We start from the raw sequence: 24,306 nt of genomic DNA, 5'->3' as shown, positions 1-24,306 counted from the left end.
TTGTGTTTTTATTACCTCAATTGAAGTCATAGAATTCCTGTGGACGCTTGTGTTTAGAACTGCAGTTTCACATAAATAATACAGGGCTTTAAGAGGAAAACGGAGTGAGGGGTCACATAACACTTTAACTAGATCTTCTGCAAGTTTTCTCTTCAAGATACTATCAAAATTTTCATTCACATATGCCAATTTCAGCAATATTTTGTCTCGTCCGGATTTCGAGCCACTCGTCTTCAAACCCGGACAGTCAATTTAAACACTTAAATAATAGCATTTAACCCAAATTTATAAAATTTCATGCCCCTGTATTGTTAATTAATAATTCCTAAATAATTAATGTTGAAAACACCTTTGAAAAACTTGAAATCAATCACGATATTATCAATCCATCGACGCGTAACCGAGAAGAACTTGCACTGCGAAGAAATAGCGTCTGACTGGAGCAAATTTTCTTTTTTTGTTTTTATCAATCATTTGGCAATGGTTACTAGATCACAAGTTTTATTAAAATGGTGAACAATGTTAAAGGTAAAATGATGCATAAAATTAAACATATTAACATATATTTTTTCTTTTATTTAATCAATGTTATCAGAGTGTCCGGATATTGATACCGTCTGGATTTTGATTCACTACGGTACTTATCGATGTGTACGTGATGTTCAGCGAAGAAAACGCTTCCTTGAATTGTGATTGTTATCACTGCACTGTGCGCCGTCATGCATTTGTTTGGACAAAGGTAATTATGCTTATATGTTTGGGCTGTATTTTAATAGAGTCAATGAATTTTAAGGGAAATCTACATATTTCATCATGCTGTAGGAAAGCTAGGGGATTCATGAAGATCTGAATAATCTAGTTAAACATTTTAAAAAGTGATAATTTAATGCCATTATTTCCGATAAACGATCAAGATTTATCAACAAATTATTTCAAAAGGGTAAGCCGTCGTGGGAAAGCATTGTTTGGCATCGGCTTGTATCAGCAAAATGTTGTTACTTGAGCCAATGAGGTTTATCGTCACACTAGTTTTTCTGCATTCAGTTTCGAGATGTAAGTAACATTGCAAAAGATTTTCTCAGAAATTTCCCAAGAAAATGCCTTTCCGTAAGAGATTCACCCAGTGATTGGTCCATCGTTTTTCCTAGGATTTCCCTCAAGATTTTCGTTAAGCTTTAGCCAGTAAGTTCCTCAGAGATGCTTCCAGGGATTGATTTGTGTTTGTTCTAAAATTATCGCTTAGAATTTTGTTTTTAGATTTCAGCTAGGCATTTCTCTAAGCATTGAAGTATCCTATGTAAGAAAGCGCTCCAGAGAGCGAAATTTATGAAGTTAATTGCCAAAGAATTTATCCCGGGGTTACTGCAGGGATGTCTCCAGGGAAAAGTCAAATGAATACATCTGATTTTTTAGGAGAAACTTCCGAAAAAAAATCTCTAAAGTAATTTCTACACTTATCTCTTATAAAACTTCTGTATGAAATTTCCAAATGAAATCATTGAAAAACATAGGACGAGGTCATTGAAGAAGTTTCGCATTATGACAATAAACAAGCAGACACCATTTAGATTGAATCACAAAAATCTGATCTAGTAACCTTTGATATTGGTTATATCGACTCACGGAGAATAAAAAATCTTCAGGAACACATTGAGATAAGGAGGTTTTTTTTTTTCATTCAATAATTTGCGTTTAGAAAAACCTGGATTTCTCAAAATAGTATTGATTGAAAAGGGATGCCAAATATATCTTTTAGGAAAATTTTGGGATGCTGGTTATACCTGGAAAAGTTCCAATCGAAGTTCTGGATAAACTTCTTTAGAAACCGTTATGGGATTCTATGGTACAAAGCTTTTTGTGGAAGAATAACTAAATTATAATAATGTCAAAAAAAATTCAAGAGTAACATCAATAGAACTATAACTCTGCTGATAAAGCTCCTTGAAAAATGTCATAGGAGATATTCCTGCTGGAATGAACGCAGAGTTTTCAAGGAATTTCAAAGAGCGTTAATGTCGATGCAATTTAAGAAAGTTCTTTGCCTTATAGATTTTTTTATGAATATTAGGAAGATTTTAATTTCAGAATGAGCACAAATCTGAAAAAAGTTCATTGACCCTCTTTGGCAGAAGAAACTTTGAAGAAATCCCTGAAGAAGCTAATTTCCCATGAATTGTGAGTAACATTGCCAAGTACATGATCACGAGAATAATTTTCATGTTAACTGAAAATACATGTGTGTGTTCTTACTTTTGCTACAAAAACATTATCAAAAAATGAATTCATAGAGATTAGGGTGGGCCAATTTTTCAGATGTACCGTCAGTGCACCAGTATCCGCTCATGTTCCAGTAGCCCGCTCACACCGAAAAAAGATAAGTTTAAATGAAGTAAATCTGAAAACTTTAACCACTAGACGATTCAAATCGACAAATTGAATCATACTGTGGACAATCTTTTGCGTATTTACTCAAATTATCACATTTTTTAAACTCGTGAGCGGGCTACTGGAACATGAGCGGATACTGGTACGTTGACGGTACCCAAAATCAAAAATTTATGTGCTCTTTTGAATCCAATCACATAAAAAGAGAAGCCTCAAATTTTGAGCCAAAAATATTAAGATTTAGAGGTGGCACAAGCGTCTTGAAGGTGAATTTTCAAGTTACGAAATATGACATTCAGTAAAGTCTTCATAACTTTGTTTTTTTTTCAACCAATGATGATGCTTTTAGCATCATTCTCTTAGAAATAAAATTTATGAAGTTTGTTAAACACCAAATTTGTTTAAAATCAAAACTAGTTCTAGTTAAAAGTATTTTGCTCCAAATTTTTCCTCTCTTTAAAACAAAAAATAATCTCTGTTTGATCATAACAATATTGATACTTAACCGATTCCGAATCCCAGTAAAACTACTTCAAGCGATGAATGGTTGTTGTCTTTTTATGGTGATAACTGTCACAAATAGTGTTTTTTTTTCAGTTAAAAAAAGTAAAGCGGATGGCCTTTATGACAAGACGGTTCGATGAGATATTATCTCTAATTTTTCAGCTCAATTACCGTGTGGGATTGAAAACTGTACACCTAAGAAAATAGTCTAATTCCGTACACTTCATACAAAACGCCTACTATTTTTATGAAGTGTACGGATTTTGAGCCTTTACGGATTTCGGTTCTCCATTGTACTAGGATTCTTCAAACATACATTCGAAAACGTCCACAAGCGGAAGCTATTATTTTCATTGCAGAAAGAGGAGATTCAGCAATACTCGATTTTTGAATTTTCGTTCTTTTTTCCCAAAATCGCAAATTGGGAAGGCATCGTGTGTTCGATAATGCTGTTTTTTATCATATTTTGAAATCTCACAACATTTTGAATCATTTCCGAAAAATTATTTGCTCCCATCAACGCATCGTGGTAAATCACCTCAAAATCAATTTTTTGCAATTTCTCATCGTAATAGGCTGTTTTTCATCACGCCAATCTGTCATGAAACGGCCTACTTTCCTGCACTAAAGTATGCAGTGCGGGAATAGTCATTACCTAACTGAAACCAGTGCTGTAATGATTCATTACGCAACGCTTTCTCATTACGCAACTGTTTTGAGTAGCGTAATGAATCATAACACAACAATTTCTCAGAAATTGTAAAATAATGGTGAATGCATTCCGATATAATTTTTGATACCCTCAAGTGGTCTTCTACGAAATTGCAAAAAATGTTGTACGTAACTCGTTGCAGAACTCGATTTTTACAGCACTCATCGTAATTATCCTACTCGGTAAGCCTCGTATAAACTTACGACTCGTGCTGTAAAAATCATCATTCTGCAACTTGTTCCGTAATAGTAGTTTACGCAACAAGTTGCAGAATGATGATTTTTACAGCACGAGTCGTAAATTTATCCTACGAGGCTTGCCGAGTAGGATAATTGCGACGAGTGCTGTAGAAATCGAGTTCTGCAGCGAGTTACGTACAACATTTTTTGCAATTTCGTAGAAGACCACTTAAGGGTATCAGAAATTATGTCGGTATGCATTCACCATTTTTTTTAAATTTCTGAGAAATTGTTGTGTTATGATTCATTACGCAACTCAAAACAGTTGCGTAATGAGAAAGCGTTGCGTAATGAACCATTACAGCACTGCTTTCAGTTAGGTAATGACTATTCCCGCACTGCATACTTCAGTGCAGGAAAGTAGGCCGTTTCATGACCGATTGACGTGATGAAAAACAGCCTATTACGATGAGAAATTGCAAAAATTACTATAACACAACAGTTCTGTGTAATGTTATGAGCAAACATTTCATTACTTACTACCGTTGCATTATCAATCGCACTGGACGGCAAAAGTCGATAGTTCAAAATTGGTACATTTTTATGGCGAATGCCAGAAATACTATTGCCATAATTGGTACAATGACAACGATTTCGAAAACCAATTTTAGTAGCTTAATTCAATGTGATATTGAAACTGTTTATTTTGTATATTTCGTCAGGCTTCTATAACTAATCAATCAATAATAAGAAATCAATTATTGAAAAATATCAAATGTTGATCGTGTAGCTAATTGTTCGGAGTTTCTTCAAAAATGTCGAACATCAATTTTATTATTTAAATAAAAAGTTTCAGTATTTGTTTGGTTAAAATGCTTTTTTAATGATTTGTAGTGCTGAAAGCATTTATTCATGTATTGAGTTTGCCTTTATTCGTGCATCTATTCATGTATTATCAAAGATACCTCCTTTGACGGTACGAGGAATGTCAAAGGGCGGCCTTTTTTGTTCTTATCAATCGATTTCCGAATTCCCATTGGTCGAATACCGTATACTCTAATTGCTGCAATAATAATTCACTAGTTACTACAACGACCAACAGTGTCTTCATCGAAGGCACTGACGAGCACTTGTCTAAATTTGTACCCCATTTCCACCCCATTCCCTTTATAGCCAACTAAACACTCTTGGCAAACAGTTTTCCTCACTTCAACGATGATCCGAGCCACCTTTCCCTTGCTCGACAGTATCCCAAGTACATGTGTACAGGCAACACAACAATTTTACTCTCGGAAGCATTCAACTAGAATCTAGGTTTTCCTCCGTAACGATTGTCTAGTCCGGCGGCGGCAACATTGTTGTAACCTATCAACCTAAAGCAGGCTCAAAGTAAAGCAATTTCACCGGAGCTCTCCCGCTCTAGTTCTGTTCGGCTCTCGGAATGGCACTCACTCGGCTTCGCGCGAATTCGCATTCACTGTAGGGCCCGAGGCCGAGAAAACGAGAACGGGGGAGCTCTGGTGTAATATTTTTTTTTGCGCCACTCATAATTTGCAACATTGTAGTACAATGTAAGCGATGACGCCCCGGTGGCCCTAGGGATGTTTTACGATGTAAGGTTGAAGAAATTATTGTAATTGAATTTTCGAAAGTATTCTCAACCATGAGGACGTTTTCGACATAAACATTCGACCACTCATCAAATTTTAGGTGTAACAAATTTGAACCTTCATTGAACAACAAGCCTAAAAATAAAAGTAATTCTCAATAAATTGTATCAAATAACTGCGCTACAGATTCTAGTTAGATCATTGAAAAGCGCACAATAAATGTGTCCAAAATGTTGGATGAAAGCATGATAATATCAAACTGACAGCAATGATCTGAAAACTGCATAATCTCAGCCGCATCTCAAACCCAAGCTTCGATTATTTCATTTGCTGTCATATGTAAAACAATACCATACTTCCGATTCCATTTTATCAAATCAAACACTGTCAGCGATCTAATTGCCACCATAATCTCCTCTTCCGAAACCTCACATTGTTTCGCAGTCGGACAATCTAATTCTGGCCAATTTCACTTTCTGCATCCCTACTCTTCGCAATGCACGCCAAAAATAACCTTTCCCATCACGAGTCATTACAGTCATTCAAAAATAAAAGTTGATCATCCCCATGTCCGTTCTCCACCTGCTGCTGCTTCCTCCCGAAATATACTGCGCTATGCCGTTTCCGCCTCCGCCTCGCCAGCTGGCAAAAAGTAAATCAACCATCTCCGAATGGTTCCTCCCAACCGAACACAATTATATCGGGCATTTGACGACACTCATTCTCCCGAAAATAAAAAAAAAAACAGAATTTCCAATTCTTCGGGTGCTCTCTCGCACACCGAACTGACTGCCTCAATAAGTGTACCGCGCGCGTCAATCATATCGCAAGAAGCCGAATTCAAAGCAGCAGCAGCACCCATCATCATCCACATAATCATCCTCACAATACAAAGTAACATCAGAAGAAAACGTTGCCGCGGCCCCATCGCCAGTCGACCATAGTGTTCTTCGGGTAAGAAAAGAGAACCGCGTGCGAGTGAATAGGGGTATGCGATATTTCAGATGATTCCTTCACAATTACCAGTTGTCTGCATATTATGAGCATGAGCATGATCAATTGCCCACAGTTGCTAGTATGTTACTGCAAGAACATCTGTACTTACACAGGGAACCAACAGACGCTACTCAGAATCAGTAGCATCTTCAATGTGTAGGTACTGGAGCCCTTATTATTATAACAAACAATAACGGCACTGGCTACGTTTGAATGCCGGTCAATTTGCGGAAGGGAGGGAAATGTTGACGTATAACTTGCTTTTAGGAAGCCGAGGAGTCCTCTGCACTTCCACAATAAAAAAAAATCACTGGGAGTTTGGATATGCGAGAGGATTCGTTTTGAAAAACGAATAATTTGTAATGAATACGTGAGCATATACACGGATGACCGATACCGATGGTGCGGTTACTACGCGAACCGGTCACGATCCTGAATTCGTTGTTCACTCCACAGTAACAGATTCAACGAATCAAACACTACTACTTGTGTCTGCATATTATCCATACAAAATTTGAAGGTATGTCTCTATGTAACGAAGCTGAACATATTGATCAATCCTACGTGGTTCAATATTTGGACCATTGATATTCTTAAACAGTGAATTTAACACATTTCAAAATTTAAATATTTGCAAAAATAAGCTAAATGCGCGAACATTGTTGTTCGAGCGTGTTATGATGGAATAGAAAATTGCTTCGAACTCCCTGGATTTTACCCATATAATTTTCTAGTTCTTGCCTATCATAAAGCCAAAAACCTGATGATCATCTGGTCGGGGTTCTGCTAAACCGCACCAAGCGCCAATTATAAAAAAATGAGTTATTTGCACTAGTCGATTCAAATTATCATAACCTTTTCACATTAAAAATATCAAATAATTGAAAACGTACCTAGTTGTGTAAATTCAAAATTTTTCTCTGGAGGCAGGAGATGTAAAACTGAAATTGTATCCAACCAGAAAGAACCATAAACCTAAGCTTGTCATTCGAAGTAATACAGTATTCTGATTCCAAACGGCATTTTTTTTAATTATTCTAATAGGCAGCGTCCATTAATGACGTAGCATTTTTGGCCAATTTTTGACACCCCCCTAGCAAAATCGTAGACTCCTCCCTCCCCCCTAAAATGCTACGTCATTTATGGACGTTCCCATAGATTGCATAGTGGCCATTCCTGATAATATACAGGAACAACAACAGCAACAACGGATTTTAGCATGTAATGTAAGTGAACGACTGTGTAAAATACACTATTGTTTCGGTGGAGCTTAATTATTTTGATTGAAATTTTATTCATCCACATCGCACCGAGTACGTGATAATGATTTTCAATGATCAGAGTGCGCGTAACTTGTTTCGAGTTTTTCGCTGTCAATTCAACAGTTCGAAATGACCCAGAAGTAGCACTCGAAGGACACGAGTTTCAATGCTGATTAATATATTTTATGTTGTGACTAAAACAGACTCTTGTTTTGCTGGATATCATGAAACACATTCAACCATACCGAACTGGAAACCATTTTATTCAATTTTTGTTCTGTGTCCTGTGTTTTGTGTCCAGAAATGATTGTAATGTTTGGAATGATACTTATAAAAAATCCAATATAAAATTTAAAAAAAAATAGAGGATGTTTTAAACTCATAAACTTCAAATTTTTAAATCTCACTGTTTAAGATTTAGATCACGATGTTTACAAAACAGAACCTTCGTATTCGTGACCATTTCTTACTCAAAACTAAGGTGTATTTGAAAAATAAGCATTTTATTTTGAATTTCAAAGGCATTCGTCCAAATGTAACACTTCACAATTTCACTTCTATAAGAATGAAAAATTTAATAATTCAAATGAATCAATGGCAATCAGATATTCATATCTCAGCATAAATTAAAAAAGAGGTGTTCATTTAATCGGAATTTGGCTTTCTGGGAATAGAAAAATTGAAAATACAGTCAACTCTCCATAACTCGATATTCGAAGGACCATCGACTTATAGAATTATCCAGTTATAGAATATACCGACACAAAAAAAAAAAACAAAATCCAAGGAATATATTTCTATATTTCCAATACATGTATGACCACAACTGTAAGAAAGCATTAATATTTTGTTGATAGTATTTGAAAAAAAAAATTAACAACTTATTTTGAAATTCTTGAAAAATCACGATGGTGTAACCAATAATATTTTTTTTGTTTTTCATGTTTTAAAACTTTTATTGCAACTTACAAGCTTTTATTCACCTCCAAATAATAATTGCTCCATGTTTCCCCGAATACCATTTTTTTAGAATAGATATCGAGTTATGGAGGTAAATTTACCTCTCATGTGTCATTCACTAGTGGAGATATCTAGATATAGAAATATCGACTTATGGAGAGCACGATGTATGGAAATTTGAAGGGACTGAAAAATCCATCGAGTTATAGAGTATGTCGAGTTATAGAATATCGAGTTGTGGAGAGTCGACTGTATACATTTTACATGCCACCCCATATCTGGACACACAGTGCTACCTCAATTCAATTATCAAAAAGATATCCTATACCACGATTGTGTTAGTCAATAAATTGTTAACTACAGTGAAATCAAATATTCTCAGAAACAAATAACACCGTCCATCAAAAATTTATTATTATTGCATAAATAATGAGTATTTGTGCAAATTAAGACTGATTGCGAGTCATTTTTCAGTAAACTGGTCACTTTTTTCGCCCAATTTGCAACAAATAGCCACTAAAGTCACTCTTCATGAGTGTCTTCGAGGTAGACGCCCAGAAGGAAAAATTGTTTCCAAGAGTCTGGTGGCGCTATGTAGACGACATTTTTGCTTCTGTGAAAGAGCGATATTTAGAGCAGACACTGACCACGTTAAATTCTAAACACAACACAATAAATTTCACAGTAGAAAAAGAAGTCGAGGGAAATCTACCTTTTCTTGATCTGATGATCAGCAGAAAAGAAGATTGCACATTAAAATTTGCCATTTATCGCAAACCCACTTCCACTGATCGCTATATTACCTCCGACTCCAACCACTTCGGTGCGCAAAAGCAAGCCGCATTTCACTCCATGGCACATCGTCTGTACAACATACCCATGGAACAAGAGGAATTTAACAAAGAAGAACACCAAATCCACGTGGCCGCCGAAATAAACGGATGTGACCGATCATTTGTAAACAAAATTCTACAGAAACACAAACGCAAAAGACACAGACGAAACATAACAACACTACGATCGGATGATGAAAATGTAAGGAGGATCAGTTTGCCATTCTTCCCGAAAATAACAAACCCTATCAGAAACACTCTCCATCGACAAGGCCTACAAGTGGTACACAAGAGCAACAAGACCCTACGTGACCTACGGTGCAACCTTAAAGACAAGGTTCCACCGGACGAGCAATCTGGAATTTACCGGATCCCTTGTAAGGATTGCCCAGCCGTCTACATAGGCCAAGCCCGCCGAAAAGTTAAAATTAGATTAAAGGAACACAAAAATGCAGTATCGGCGAATAAAATAAGTGATAAAAGAGTGTAGCAGCCCATGCGATAACTTCCCATCATGCAATAGATTGGGAAAGTGCGAAGCTTATAAAAAACGTAAGAAAAACTTCGCACTTGAACGCATGGGAGTCTATGTTCATCAGTAACGACGAAGGACCCCTGATGAATGAAGCCGATCCTCCCATATCGTCGTGTCTGTTCAATTTGGTAGATTCGACGATCCAGTAACATTTCTTTTTGGACGCGTACGAACAACGTACAAGAAGCAGTCAGTCGGACATTGTCCCGTAGATGGGCTACATCGTGCCCGAAACCGGTCGACAGAAAGGTAATTTTTTAAACTATCTTGACGTTTGTAAGAACTATAAGTGTTATGTCTTGTCTCGCGTCGCGTATCGTGAAAGTCACCATTTTCGTTATCTGAGGATAATGAGATTTAAGGCTGGGTCAGCATTTCAAACGCAAGTAGCAATAAATAGATTTTTGTAATTATAAATGCTATAAGTATGATTTAGAAATCAAAGAGTAACAAAGTAAAGGGATTTTTGGCTAATTTTTCGTAGACAATTCCAATGGAAAATGTAAACAATTTTCTGGGAAAAGTTTTGGAGAAGATTCTGGAAATTTTGGCGAACACCAGGGTCATCTGACAGACCTGCTGAATAAATCACTGATGAACTTCTTATAGTAATCTGTGGCTATAGAATGATATATTAACCTGCCTTCTGAAGGAACCTTATCAAATCTCTTCCTAAAGATAGAGCAGATACGGTTAGGAATAAAAAAAATCAAAGAGTTTGTCAGTAACGAAGAATTTGTCTAGAACTTTAAAAGGAATTTAGCACTTAAAATAAATTCTCAAACTACATGAGAAATTCAACAAATAAACTATATATATTTTTCTTTTTTTAACCCTTCATATTGATTTTCCACGATTTTGGTATACTATTTCTTAACAAAAAAAAAACACTTTTCTATTATGAATGTTTTAACATTGTTGGACAATAACCATTAATCAATAGTTATAACACTGGCTTTTCCCTAATGTAAAATCGACCTATTCATGGGTTTCAGCAACAAATATGCATCTAATAAAAAGACTCGAAATTAAAACTCATCAGTTTTCCACATGTTTTGCAATTATTAAATTAAAACCCATTATTAACGTGTAGTTATCGTAAATCGTCATTCAATGAGCAAGAAATCACATTAATTGATTTAATTACTGAGAACAAATAAATTGAAATTAATGTGAACAGCATTCACATAGAATATTTTTTTCAGAACTGACGATCCTAGGATTGGCCCGTGAGATTTATTGAAATATTCAGTTGAAATGTAGATACTTTAAGCACACATCACAAATCATTTTCAAATTTCCTATTGACAACATTCATCTAATTTCGGTTTGTTGAAAATCAATTGTGGCCAGAGCTACTGTTTGTACTGAAGAAAGGGTTTAATTGTACAGTAAATTCTTAATTAATTTTGCCCAGTATGTTCCAACTAAACAGGATTTTCGCTAAAAATTCTATCATGAGTTTGTTTTCCGGAGTTCATGTATTTGAAAACCACGTGATTTCTTGCGACTGAAATCAGAAATTTAAAATGGTAACTTATACCTCGCTAATATTCGTCTCGTAAAAAATTAGAAGTAAAATCTCCAATGGTGCATTTTCGTTCATTTATGGCAATATAGTCTTATTCTGGACAGATAACTGAAGAATGAAAATTAAGAAATATTGAAAAAAAACTGCAGTTCTCTAAATTCTAAATAAACCAAGTATTAGTTGATAGCCACCTAAAACGTATTTTCATTTCAAGTCATTTTTATGAGCAACACTTGCAGTTTTTAAAGTAACTTTTAGGTCACTTCTTGGGCACTATTTGATCACATATTTGATCATTTGGGTAACATAAGTCACTATTTTTTTTGCTGTTTGACCGCTGCCAGTCCTGCTATTTCATTGAAGCATCTTTTGGCATTATATGTGGTGTCTACTCATGGAAATTTTGACAACGCTCCCTTAGAGGTGAGTTCAATAGTGAAGGTAGAGTGTGTTGACATGTTTCGCATAAATAAATAATTATGTAATATTTTTTATGATGTTCGATGCAAATATACATCAACTGAATAACATGCATGAAATTTAATTGTAAAGCTGTTCAAAACAAAAAATAAGTAAAATTTTTACTCTTTTGCACCTATAGTGATGTTCAGTGCAGGGTCCCATTAGAAATCAATGGTTTGCGCCATTCAGGGATTAAATCTTAAAACATATTTTCTCTAAAGTAACAGTGGAAGGCTTTTTGCATGGAAATCTTAAACGAATAGTGATGTTTATACATTTGAATGACAGAATTTGAAATCTACTGAGTGATTCGTTGAAATCACTTTTTCATGATTGTATCAGCATGTCTTAGTCGTTATACCTTAGGTGCACAACTAATGGTTCATTCACCCTAGTAGAAAAACATTGAAAATGTATTACTTTTTTTAAATATACACTGTTTTTAACGTCATCATTGTCGTCATGTTTCTGCTTGAAAAAACATTTCACAATGGCACAGCTGCAAATTAGCTTCGAGTTAGATTTTCACGCTTAACATTAAAAAGTGGTTCCAATAAAAACGCTGTTCATATAGATTGTTTAATATTTTGTACCAAACGTGTAATTAATTAGTTGGAATACAGAAGGTTTAATATTACGTTACTACTGGTTTGAACAGTACTTCTAACAGTGAACTATGATCAATAGTCGATGTGAAAAAAATTAAACATTTCATTCAATCTGTTAGGTATCTACTTTCAAAAATCACATTGAGGGCATTCAAGCCAAATTCAAAAGATATATAAAATATCTGTATCCACTTATCAACAGAAAATCGAAACTTAGTCTTAACAACAAGCTTTTGATCTTCAAAGTTCTTTTCAGGCCTGTCATGTTTTATACTGTACCAATATGAACTAGCTGTTATAATACCAAGAAGAAAGTTCTGCAGAGGAATCAAAATAAAATTTCAAAAATGATTCTGACGCTTCCTCCCTGATTTAGTACCAATGAATTACATAGAACATCCAATGTTGAAACATTGGAACATATGTAAAACAAAATAATTAATAATTTTAGACAAAAATCGTTACAATCTTCCATCGCCACGATTAATGCGTTATTTATTTAGGGTCAGTTATGCACGCAAAAAAATTGTGCGGTAAAAACTACCATTTTAGGGGGTTACCTCAAGCGCTCGCACCGGCAATTTTCAGCAGACCAGAAATGCGCTTGATTTTACCATGTCTGTACTCGGAATCAGATTGTTGTAAAATATTTCTGTCAAATTTACCAGTAATGCGATGGGGTGTACCGTAAACATAGTAAATTGGTCTGAATTTCCATGGTAGTTTCAAGAATGGCCGTAGTCAGCTAAAATAGTTATTTTTACTACAGAATTTTTTCCCGTGTGTGAGTAAATTGAAAAAAATGCCCATACCGCATACCCCCACGAATGAGTGATCGTTTCCGTCGTCGTGGGGTTGGGTCGCAGTGGAGACGCACGATAGCCAGTCTCGCTGCGAGCTCATCGCAGTCCGGCAAGAGTCTCGGGTCTCGGGTCTCGGGTTGTTTGTTGGTAGAGCCTTCCCATCCACACAACTCTTGCTTGGGTGTTGTACGAAATCGGGTCGTCCATCCGTCAGTCGTCTTAGTTCATGAGTAGCTGCAGCCAGTGGCTTAGATTTTCACAAAATAGTCATGAATTCTGAAAATGAATTTGTCTCGGTGTAGTCTGATGTTTACATACTAGAATCTTACGATGACCTCTTCGTTCTTGACATTTACCTAATAATTCATTCAGTTCATGTGATTGACAAATGAACTTCTTTTGTAGTATCAATGAAAAGGTGTTCATGTAGGTATCAACAATTCAGCTGCCATTGTGTTTTTGATTGTGAATGGGTAAGCTTGATTTTCGTCTACGGCAGCATGAATTTCATCTGTAATGGCGACTTTATTTTCACAGACGTCGGCGAATTTCTATCCTGCTCCGAATCATGGATCCGCTTCAAATTGGCACGTCTGGAAAAGGACAAAAACGTCGAAGTGAGCAGAATCGCACATTACAAGAAATTGCGCTACAATTTATTGTCCGTGACGGAAACAGTGGTTCGTGCCGTATTGACCCGAAGAGCGGTTGTACCTATGTGCAGGTAACATGCGATATCGGCAACTTCGTGCGGCATTTCCGGACGCAGCACGCTGATGCTGCCAGAAGAAACGGACTCTTCAAGGAGCAGGATACCATCGCCAAGAAGCCGAGAACGATCGCAAAACGCCTTGTTGCGATTGATAAGCGTCTGCTGTTCGAATCATTGGCAAAATTGGTATGCTATCATAATCTCCCTCTCTCATGCATCGAGTGGGAGGGGTTGAAGCAACTGATCGACCCAATTGCAGTTGCAGTTGGCGTCTCATTGAACCGGAACAAAAATAAGGCATTCATACATGCCATAGCCAACCGGGTTCGTGCGGCACTATCAAATGAAATGAAACATAAGTTGCTTTCTCTAAAAGTGGACTCCGCGTCTCGATACCACCGACATGTCCTTGGAATTAATGTTCAATTCGTTTTGGATGGGAAATTTGTCATTAGAACATTGGGTAAGTACCGTGTTTCTAACTTTTTATGGGTTATTCGACATTTTGCGGTAAACCATTCCGCGGTCAACCATTTAACGGTTTGTATCATTTTGTGGTTAGTACCATTTCGCGGTATGCCCTTTCGCGGTCTTTATCATTTCGTGGTGTGGTTTTTTCTACGAGTTGAACTGAAAATTGTTGGCATTATCACTAATAACACTTTAATCGGTGATTTACCCTTTTTTGAACACAGATAGTCCTTCAAATGTCACTGTTAAGATATATGAAACATCTCGGTAGAAACCGCGAAATGGTGCTGACCGCGAATTGACATGCAAAATGTTATACAATCCTTTTTTGACTATGTCTTCACATTAAACAAGGCGGCATACATTTATTACGTAATGCTGAAATTGTAAACTTTTGATACCCTTCGTATAGTGTTTTTTAACAGTCTAAATTTCGTGTGGACCACAACGTTTTAGACAACGCCCGTCCCTTCCTCCTTTGAGCACTACCTTATTTTTGGAGGGTTTAGAACTCGATTTAGCTATGAGCTACTTATATTTTTACTATATCTGGCTTAAAAAAATCTAAATCATTCGACTGACAATCATCCGCCTAAACCATAGTTTTCCAAACTATGAATCGTGAGCTAGTCTCTGGTGAAACACGAAAAAAAAACATTTTGTATTTAAATGAACGCTTATATTGAGCTGTTCGGTAATCCAATCCGCATGGTTGTTAAATTAATTAACTCATTACGCGTGTTGAAGATGGACAAATTATGGGTGATATTATGAAAAAAAAAATTAACGTGCCTGGCTGTCCCAGCCGTGCCCCTGTCCTAACCGAGCACGTGGATTGTTTTCATAATTCCACCCATAAGGCTGATACAAATATTAATTTTCTTTAATGTCCGAGATCACTTGGAAGTTACGAGGGAGGGGGGGGGGGGGGTAATAAATAAGGAACAAAAAAAAATAAAAATGAAAGAAAAAGTTATTTTTTCAAATTTTTATTTTTAACGGTAGTTGTTAAACTTTTTTTAATTGTCATCTGCATCATTATTTTACCTGTTTTTCGTTTTAAAAATTAAAAAAATATCAGTTCGTCTAAACGTCATAAACGAAGAATTCAAATCAGAATCATTTATTCATGATTTTTCTCTGGGTGGAGGAATATGCCTGATGGCTAAGTGGATCACGTATCCTAAACTATTGCACACATACTACCCTTGAACACATAACTTTCCGATATGACTGTGAAATCAATCAATGATAGGACTGATATGTGATTACAAGCAAATTTGAAATAATTTCATACAAATTGTTCAAATATTACGTAACGCATTTAGGGGGAGAGTTGCTGAATCGCCTTTTTACTGTTATTGCAAATAATTCCCGGTGGTTCTGTGGTAGGTTTCGTAACACGAAGAGTATATCTGATTTTTTTGTTATGATTTCTAGCTTCACCTTCCTCAACATAAGAAATAAGCCTACAATAACGTTTGTCAGGAAAACAATTTAAACTGATCATCAAAAGTTTTAAAAATTTTCGTTCACTATGTGTTACCTGGGGAGAAGGGAGTTGAAGATTTGTTACGATTTGTTACGTGGTGGTGATGGAGTGTCGAAGAAATTTGCGTAACGTAATATTTGAAAGTGAGTTCCCTAAGTACTCCATCGAGTACCTTATGCATATAGGAGGGGGTGTTTATGGCTTATACAAAGCTTCTCAGCCTAGACTAGTATCATTATGAGCATAGTTGTTGAGCGTTAAGGGATGGTACACGAATTATTCTACACTAATTAGCGACCACTCCATCTCCTTGTCACGCTTTTTGTATAAGACCTTTAAAATGTGTGCATAACACGTAAACTGAATTTTAAACCCAGATACCCTAACTATGGTATTGCTTTATGTAAGGGTAGTCGGGGCGGTTTCGTCAATGAGGTGTAATGAGCACACCTTGAAAACTTCATAAATTCTTGATATTTCGTCTGAAACTGACAAGTAAATAAAACAATATGCATATAATCAGTCTGGAACCGAAAAAAAAAATTAAAAAAATGCCTATATTGCCCCTAATGGCTCTTTCAAATTTCATCATTTTAAAATGATGATGTTTGACTGTTGGAATGGAAAATCTTTTTGTGGAGTGTTTATAATTACGAATAATGTTCAAGAGTAGTAAAAAAAATAACTTTTGGATAAGGGTACCGTACGGTAAGTGAAAAACCGTGCTTAGTACCTCCACTACTGGAACATTTACCCTATATTCCATAGAATTGAAATTTAGTACCCTGATAAGAATTCCAAGAAAATTAGTGAATTATCGAATAACTTTGTCAACTTTCATCTTCTTTTCAAGATTATTCCAGGACATCGAGCACTATAAGTTTGCCTGTATCTTTCCATAGAGCTACATAAGTTGAATAAGGTTGAAAATTTAAAAAAAAATCTTAATGGTTTTCATTTACTAAAAGAACGGAAAGATTCAGATAAAAATGGAATGGCATTTTCTAGGATCAGTGTACCAATAGTTGATCAGCTAAGAACAGATATTTGTATAAAATTCAATAATAAAGTGAACGATATTATTTTTTAGTTATTTGAATTTGCCTGTGTAGAAACAATATGAAGATTAAAAAATATATATTTTTTTGTATTTCATACCACGATTTCGTTTAAAAAAAAAGATCAAAATAAAAAGTTTCGCTTAAAATGTAAGATCACTTGCATCTTCCATAGACCTTTTTTTATAGTAGCACTTCACTTCACTTAGCTGTACAAACTTCAAGGTCGATTTTCTCAAAACTAAGTTTTTGTCGCGTACTCTCCTTTGTTTCTTACACCCTCAATTGTTATTAAAAAATTTAATTATTTGTGCACTAATTCAAGTTGATGAACTCCGATCCCAGATCTTATAGTCTTCAAAGCTCTTTAGAATATGATCTTTAACTTTAGAAATATTAAATCAATTTTTAAAGGCATCTTTTATATTACTTCGCTCTTTATACTGAATTGTTTTTCAAAGAATCAATGATCAGCATATTTAGATATATCATTATGATTGTTTTTATTCTATTATATTTATATTCTAACTATTAATTTATTACCGAATATTTGGACAACATTTTATTTAAAGATTTAAACGACAATGTTGAATATTGAAAAATTCTTTGTAAATCTTTATAAGCTTGAAGTATAATTCTGGACATCTGCTGGTATCTTGAATATTCCTGACTGTCTCTAAAGACGAATCAGTAATCAGGGTTTGCCAGTTACCAGGGTTTTCAAGAAAGTCATATGTTACCATTTTTGAATGATAGATCGCAACAAATAAGCCGGATGGCAAAGTGAGTTGCGCATCCAAAAAGTTTGGGAACCTATGGCTTAGTGTTTTTTTTCAAACATGATGCGATATACATTTTCTCCTCGCATCATATTTTGCTGAAACAAGCTGTTTGTTTAAAACAATAGCTATCTGAATAGAATTTCGCATGGAAAATATAACAGCATAATTTAATGTTTTTAACATAAATTATGCAGGTTAAAAGTAGAATGATATAAGTGCAAAATAACTAATTTATACAAAACAGTTTTATAGTTTTATTCCAACAAATCAAATGAAAACAAAAAAGAAACATACACCTCTTTGCGTGCGGACCCGTCAATTATGTATATTTTGAAATCCATATGGTTTGGTAAGGAATCACTAAAATAGATTAAAGCTTATTCATTGATAAAGTTGAAGATTTCTACTAGAAAAATTATATCTCTGTAAAACTCATGCAATATCATAAAAATGATTGAGAACGAGGAGTCTTTTGCATTTTTGTTAATTATGTAAAAGAAAGATTGCCCACCATTGTATAGTTCCCATTTCGATTGATATTTCTATGATATTCTCTGTGTCTTTTATATCATGTTATAACTGTTACATCTAGAAAAATTAAAAAAAATGTTATATTATTCCTAAGGGCGCCGCGCATTTTCCAAAATACCTGCAAGTGCGCCATGGCCTTAAAAAGTTTGGGAACCGCTGGCCTAATGGCTAGCAGCTGTGATAGCCGTAGTGGTAAACGTGCAGTTGTTAAGCCACACCATGCTGAGGGTCTTGGGTTCGGATCCCGTTCGTCGAGGATCTCTTTATAGTGGGAAATTTTCCCGATTTTTCATGGTATAGGGTACCTTCGTATTTGCTGCACGCTTTTCAGTTAAAACTGGAATTATTCATAAGAACTCAAGCTGAGAAACACAACACATAAGAACACAGCTGAGAAACAGACTCCGTCTCAGTTAGGACGTAAGGCCAGAAAGAAGAAGAATGGCGCGAAAGCAAGGGTTAAGCAAAAAAGTAGGATTTTATGTAAAATATGGAATGATAATGTATGATAATATCTGGTTTGTTTCTCCATCAAGAATAAAATACAATTTGTATATTTTAGAGTTATGTTACAGTCATCATATTGACCACTATGATTTATTTTTGAGGGGTAAAAATCATACAAATCCAATTGAGATGCAAAGGGTTGTAAGCGACTAAAATGTTTGAATGAGAAAATCGAGTTAGAAGTTTTCTTAGCAATTTTTCATTCCACACGAATTGTATGGGAGCCAAAAACATAAGCCAATCTTCTACAAATTATGTTTTTTTTTTCTGCTGAACAGAAAAAATCGTCTAATCGTATCGTTTAAAAGCTTAAAAACTGTATACTTCACTCAAAACCGATTGTAACGTCACTTACGCCCCTTTACATGCCCCTTGCAGATTATCTTTGAATTCAACTTTTCCCATATCATTTCTACCTCAAAGTTATCCGTTATCTCGATGGGCTTGCCACCCTCTTTCTGCCTGGAGCCGCGTACAACACTCTTTGGATCACCCATGCATACGTTTGTTGGATCAGTTTCTGTCCACACACCATCCAGGCGCTCACATGACTGATTCTCGAAGCAGCGAACAAAATTAATTTTTGGCATCTGAAATAAACATCACTGAAAACTACATGTTGCTGATCACGAATAATAAAAACTTACTGTAAAGTGTAGGTTCTGGTTGATGCGGAGATTTGTTTCCAAACATATATACAAAATAGTTCAAATTCCAAATATAACTGCGAACAACAAAAAACACCAACAGAAATTCAGATTCGTCGACTGAGACTATGAATGATAATCAACTCTAGCCAATGAAATTCATGTTGACAGCTGCCAACAATCACAATGAACGTGACGTCTGTATGGAGAATGAACTCTGGAGTGTTTTGAATGGCAGTAGTTCATTCGTTGGGATTCATCGGTTGTCGAGTTTGCTCATCTTGATTTTCGATTTATGTCCATAGGTTTTCAATGCAAAGTAGACTGAATATCTCAATATATGGGTTTTGTGAATATGAATATTTGCAGGACTGGCTGCAGCTACACGCGGGTGGCTGGCTGGCGGTGCCGGTTTCGGCTTATTGTACAAAAAAGCGTTTCGACAGTCCTACCTCAGTAGAGTGGATGATCGGTTTCATTAGGATTTATTCTTCCTGTTTTCGGATTCGGAGATTTTAAGGATCGGACGAGTTTCGGGCGTCGCGCAAAGTACGGTTTCAGCTTCCGGTTCGTTTACCGGAGAATTCGCCGAGGTTTCAATTTCAAAGTGAGAAGGGGGTTGTGACGACAGGTGCTACAGGCTGTGGATTTCGGACGAAAATTGTTCTGGTGAGCGGCGAATCTCGAGTGAGAGTGGAGCGACGGCCACTTGTTGGACTTGCCCACCGCAGTGGAATGTGTTTTGGTGATTTTTCTTTTATTTTCGCTCACCGAGAAGAATTATTGATGAATTTGTTCCTGTGGATTTGCGAAGAAAAAAAAAGTCGTTGAATGGCGGAAGACGAACGAATGTGACCGAAGAGCCGTCGGTTGATTAAGTATTGCATGGCCTTTTTGGCGTGGATTTTGTGTTTCGCTTGGGTCACCCGATAAGAGTCGAACGCAACGCAACGACGCAAAGCGAACGAGTGAGATTAAATCAACGACTAAAAAAGCAAAGCTGCTGAAGATATTATCGCCAAATACGGTACCTATTCGTACATGTGTGGTCTTTGAGGTGGCCCATTTTTATCGAACTGTAAATATCTTCTTTAATTACTAATTTGGCCCCTCAGAAGCTACTGTGAAAATTTGAGCGGGATTCGTCAACTCTGTGGGGGGGTAAACGAGCTTGCAGTTTGTATGGAGAAAATCGACCACATATATGGAAAATACGGAATCTAAGGCGCAGTAGTTGATGAAATTCTTTCATTATTCATTTGAAGATTCTCCAATTATTATAGGAGAGACTGCCACAAACTGGAAGTCTTTTCGTTAAGAAAAAAGTTATACCTTGAGGAACTGAGAAATTCAGGTCTAACATTTTTAAATGCCGTTTCAACGGATAACGTTTGAACGAATTGGAGACTAAATATTTCTCAGCAGCTGCTCGTTCCATGTCGGAGGAAACCAGAATTTAAGGTTTTATATATAGAACTTTTTTGTTTCCGGACGGAAAAACTTCTGGTTTATTGCATTCTATAGGACAATCTTCAAATACGGTCGAAAATTCAATTGGAACCGTTTTCCCATATATTTAGACGATTTTCTCAATGCAAACTTCAAGTTTGTTTAGCCCCACCTTAGAGTTGATGGATTCCGCTCAAACTTCCACAGTAGCTACGAGGGATCTAAATGAACAAATTTGGGGACTGTAACTTTAGATTTTCATAGTTTGATCATCACGGGCCACCCTAGTGCTATTGCTGCTGATAAATTGGCTGGTGAGGCCGAAGAGTTCCAGCGAGAGTGAAACCAAAGGGGAGGAGGGACCTGTGTGGGAGTTCACCGGTTGTGGCCGGGCGTCGTTTTCTTAGTCGTCGGAGGCCGGGTTAACGACGAAAGTGCAACCGAACCGGGGAGGAAGAAATTTTTCGCGTAAATTTAGCTATTGGTGAATTTGTGATTTTTTTCGGCGACGATTTGCTTTGGTTGAAAGTCCGAGAGCGGGAGCGGGATTAGCCGATGAAAACAAATATTGCCCCGCACCAGAATGTGAACACATAGGAATAGTGGTGACAGACGAACGAGGAAAGAGACCGACCAAGGAAAAGGGGTTCACCAGCCCCAGAGTGTTGCTGCTGTTGTTGTTGTTGTTGCTACTACTGCCAAAACTGATGCTGAACTTGGGTGGTCATTAGACTACTAGGGAAGATATGAACAGTAGTCAAGTATGGGAAATGTTGACGGAAGTTTGGACGTAACGCTATGAACGCGTTTTTATTGGTGATTATCTTTTGAACATTTGGTTTGCGTGGAGCAGATCGCTTTTCGGGTGATAAATAATCAAATTTTGCTCTCTTTCTGGATACATCGTTTCAATGCAACCAAAATCAGATGAATCTGATTTTTTTGGTGCTTTTTGAATGAGTTAATTTAACCAATACCACCAAGCAGTATGATTATAATGCAGAATAGTGATAGAGTGTAATTTATTTTAACCAACAAATCTAGTATATTTTGATTATCTTAAATGTACCATTTTGTCCCATATTCCCAATGCTCATTTTCCAAACACTCGAATTATTATAGCAATTGTTCGAAAAATCAAATCAAATTTATTCATAAGTTGATCAATCCTTCTGTGATTGAAGTCCTCTACCCTTAAAAGTTTTAAAAATGTCAATTATTACCTTTGAAATCGCCACTGTTTGGAATATGAGCCATGTTTGGAATTAGATACAAAACGGTATCTGTTCGAAAATTTAAATTCGAAATTTATTTTCGTTTCTTGTGGCAAACTTTTAACAGAAGGCTCTGTTTGTAAGGGCCATTGCCGATTTTAGTTATCAGACCTTGAAGAATTTCAACTTCTTCAGAACGCCCAATATGTTTTTTTGGGGATCTTCCATGCCGAGATGTTCAACCAAAATGCTTCATTTAATTGCATTTGAATGAGAATAGTCGGAAAAAATCTAGTGACAAAGTTTGTTGGAAAACAAGTGTAATAAAACCGAAACAGTACTATGGAAACGGAAATAAACGGAATTGCTCTTTGGCGTTTATTATTTTTATCGATTGAACATATTAGCCAGAGGGAGTTTTAGTAAAGGACTAACATGTTCAAATTTTGAGTGATTGTAGGCTGTATGAAACCTCAAGTTGTTTTTAGTATTGGAAATATAAACTTGTTGGTGTCAAAGTTAGATAGTGATCTTCGGCTAACAAGCAATCTAAAGTGCAGATATAGAATTGATTTATTTGATCCACAAATAAGCTCAATACACTGTAACCTTAACTTACGAACTAAAATGGGAGTTAGTAAACTGAATCAGTTCGTAAAACGAGATTTTGTCTCTCGGAGTCTGTTCGTAAAAAAATCATCGTAAATATTTCAAGAAGTTTAGCTTCCTAAGAACAAAAAAGTATGCTAATCATATTATTGATTTTTGTGGATCTTCGCTACATAAAATACATGGAAGTCTTCCTATAGTTCCTTTGAGTCTGAGACTACTAGAACAGATAGAGATCTACTCTATATGTCTAAGAACCAGATCATCTCTTAAATGTAGTCACTTAGAATTTTTTTTCCCAACAATCATTTGTTCCGCCAAGGTCCTTGTTTTGATAACTTGTTGAGTACAACATGTATTTTAGTTCATCCAAAAACTTTCTGGAATACCTGCAAGGTACTGGCGTTTTTTTTGGGTCTGTGCCATATAAACCTTTTTTATTTATATCAGTGAACTGAGTTTTGTTATAATTTGTACCGATGTCCTCGGTCCACCAAGGACTCCATGGAACATAGGCCTAAGGATCTTGTAAGCGTTGTGTATTGACGGTATTTAGTAATGGCCTGGACTCTTAACTTCCGATATAAGGGACGGAGTGCAGATCTTAATACTTATGTTTCTGGGGATGGCTATGAACTTGTGTACAAGATGCGCCATATTTTTAGTCGGTATGTGCAAAAATAAAAAATTGTAAAATATAGTATTTTTATACATTTTTAAGGTATTTTTATTTTATTGGTACCTTTGCAATTTATTAGGACTAGGGTAACCAATATATTTTGGACCCCTATATATTTTGGACCCCCTGGACCATTTTCCAGCAAATTTCCCAGTTTAAATCGAAAGACCAAGTCAATTCGCATGCCATTTGGAAAGATAGGACTATTCCGCACTTGCATCAACTGTTTGTACATAGAAAATGTGTTTATTTTATCTGTAATTAATTTAATTTAATCGGTTCATACATGCAACCGTTTCAACACGTTTCACACAGAAATTGAAGCCGCCAGATTTTTTTCAAATGTAAACAAAAACTTTTTTCAAATTTCTGAACTAAAAGCGTAGAATATCTTCGGTTTTCCATTGTCAATCGATTGATTACACTATGGGGAAGCATATTATACAAACAGTGTTGTGGATTTTGCCGCCAAACGATTAAAAAATGCCGGGGGTCCAAAATATATACTTTGAGGGTCTAAAATGTATTGGTGTGTCCAAAATAATGAAAAACAGTGCTTCACAATTCAATTATTTTCGACGTTTTTTGGATCCTGCATGACCGTATGGGCATTTTTATCTATTAGAGGAAGTTTTTCTCTACATTTTGGCATATGATTTGACTTGATTATGTTGTGCAATTAATTAATTGGGACAAAAAACTAAAATCACTTCCTTAGGGGGTCCAAAATACGACCTTTCCCCTTTTTCTTTAAAAAAAACAATAATCATATTGT

At 35.9% G+C, this 24,306-nt stretch overlaps 1 protein-coding gene across 3 annotated transcripts in view; it reads left to right on the top strand.

Moving 5' to 3' along the window:
* LOC5579996 (aryl hydrocarbon receptor nuclear translocator-like protein 1) overlaps positions 1–24,306 on the top strand; it is a 333,517-nt gene that overhangs the window by 146,697 nt on the left and 162,514 nt on the right. Inside the window, exon 1 of one of the 3 annotated variants that reach the window (XM_021840596.1) lies at positions 20,248–20,607. The exons of the other annotated variants lie outside the window; for them this stretch is intronic. The gene's annotated coding sequence lies outside the window, so the exon portion shown is untranslated. Of the gene's footprint in view, positions 1–20,247; positions 20,608–24,306 lie in introns of those variants that run through there. 3 annotated transcript variants of the gene reach the window in all.

This window comes from Aedes aegypti, chromosome 2 (assembly GCF_002204515.2).
Source record: "Aedes aegypti strain LVP_AGWG chromosome 2, AaegL5.0 Primary Assembly, whole genome shotgun sequence".
In the NCBI taxonomy this organism is placed as follows: domain Eukaryota; kingdom Metazoa; phylum Arthropoda; class Insecta; order Diptera; family Culicidae; genus Aedes; species Aedes aegypti.
The sequence above is the reverse complement of the archived record's forward strand: the minus strand, read 5'-3'. Positions and strand labels throughout refer to the sequence as shown.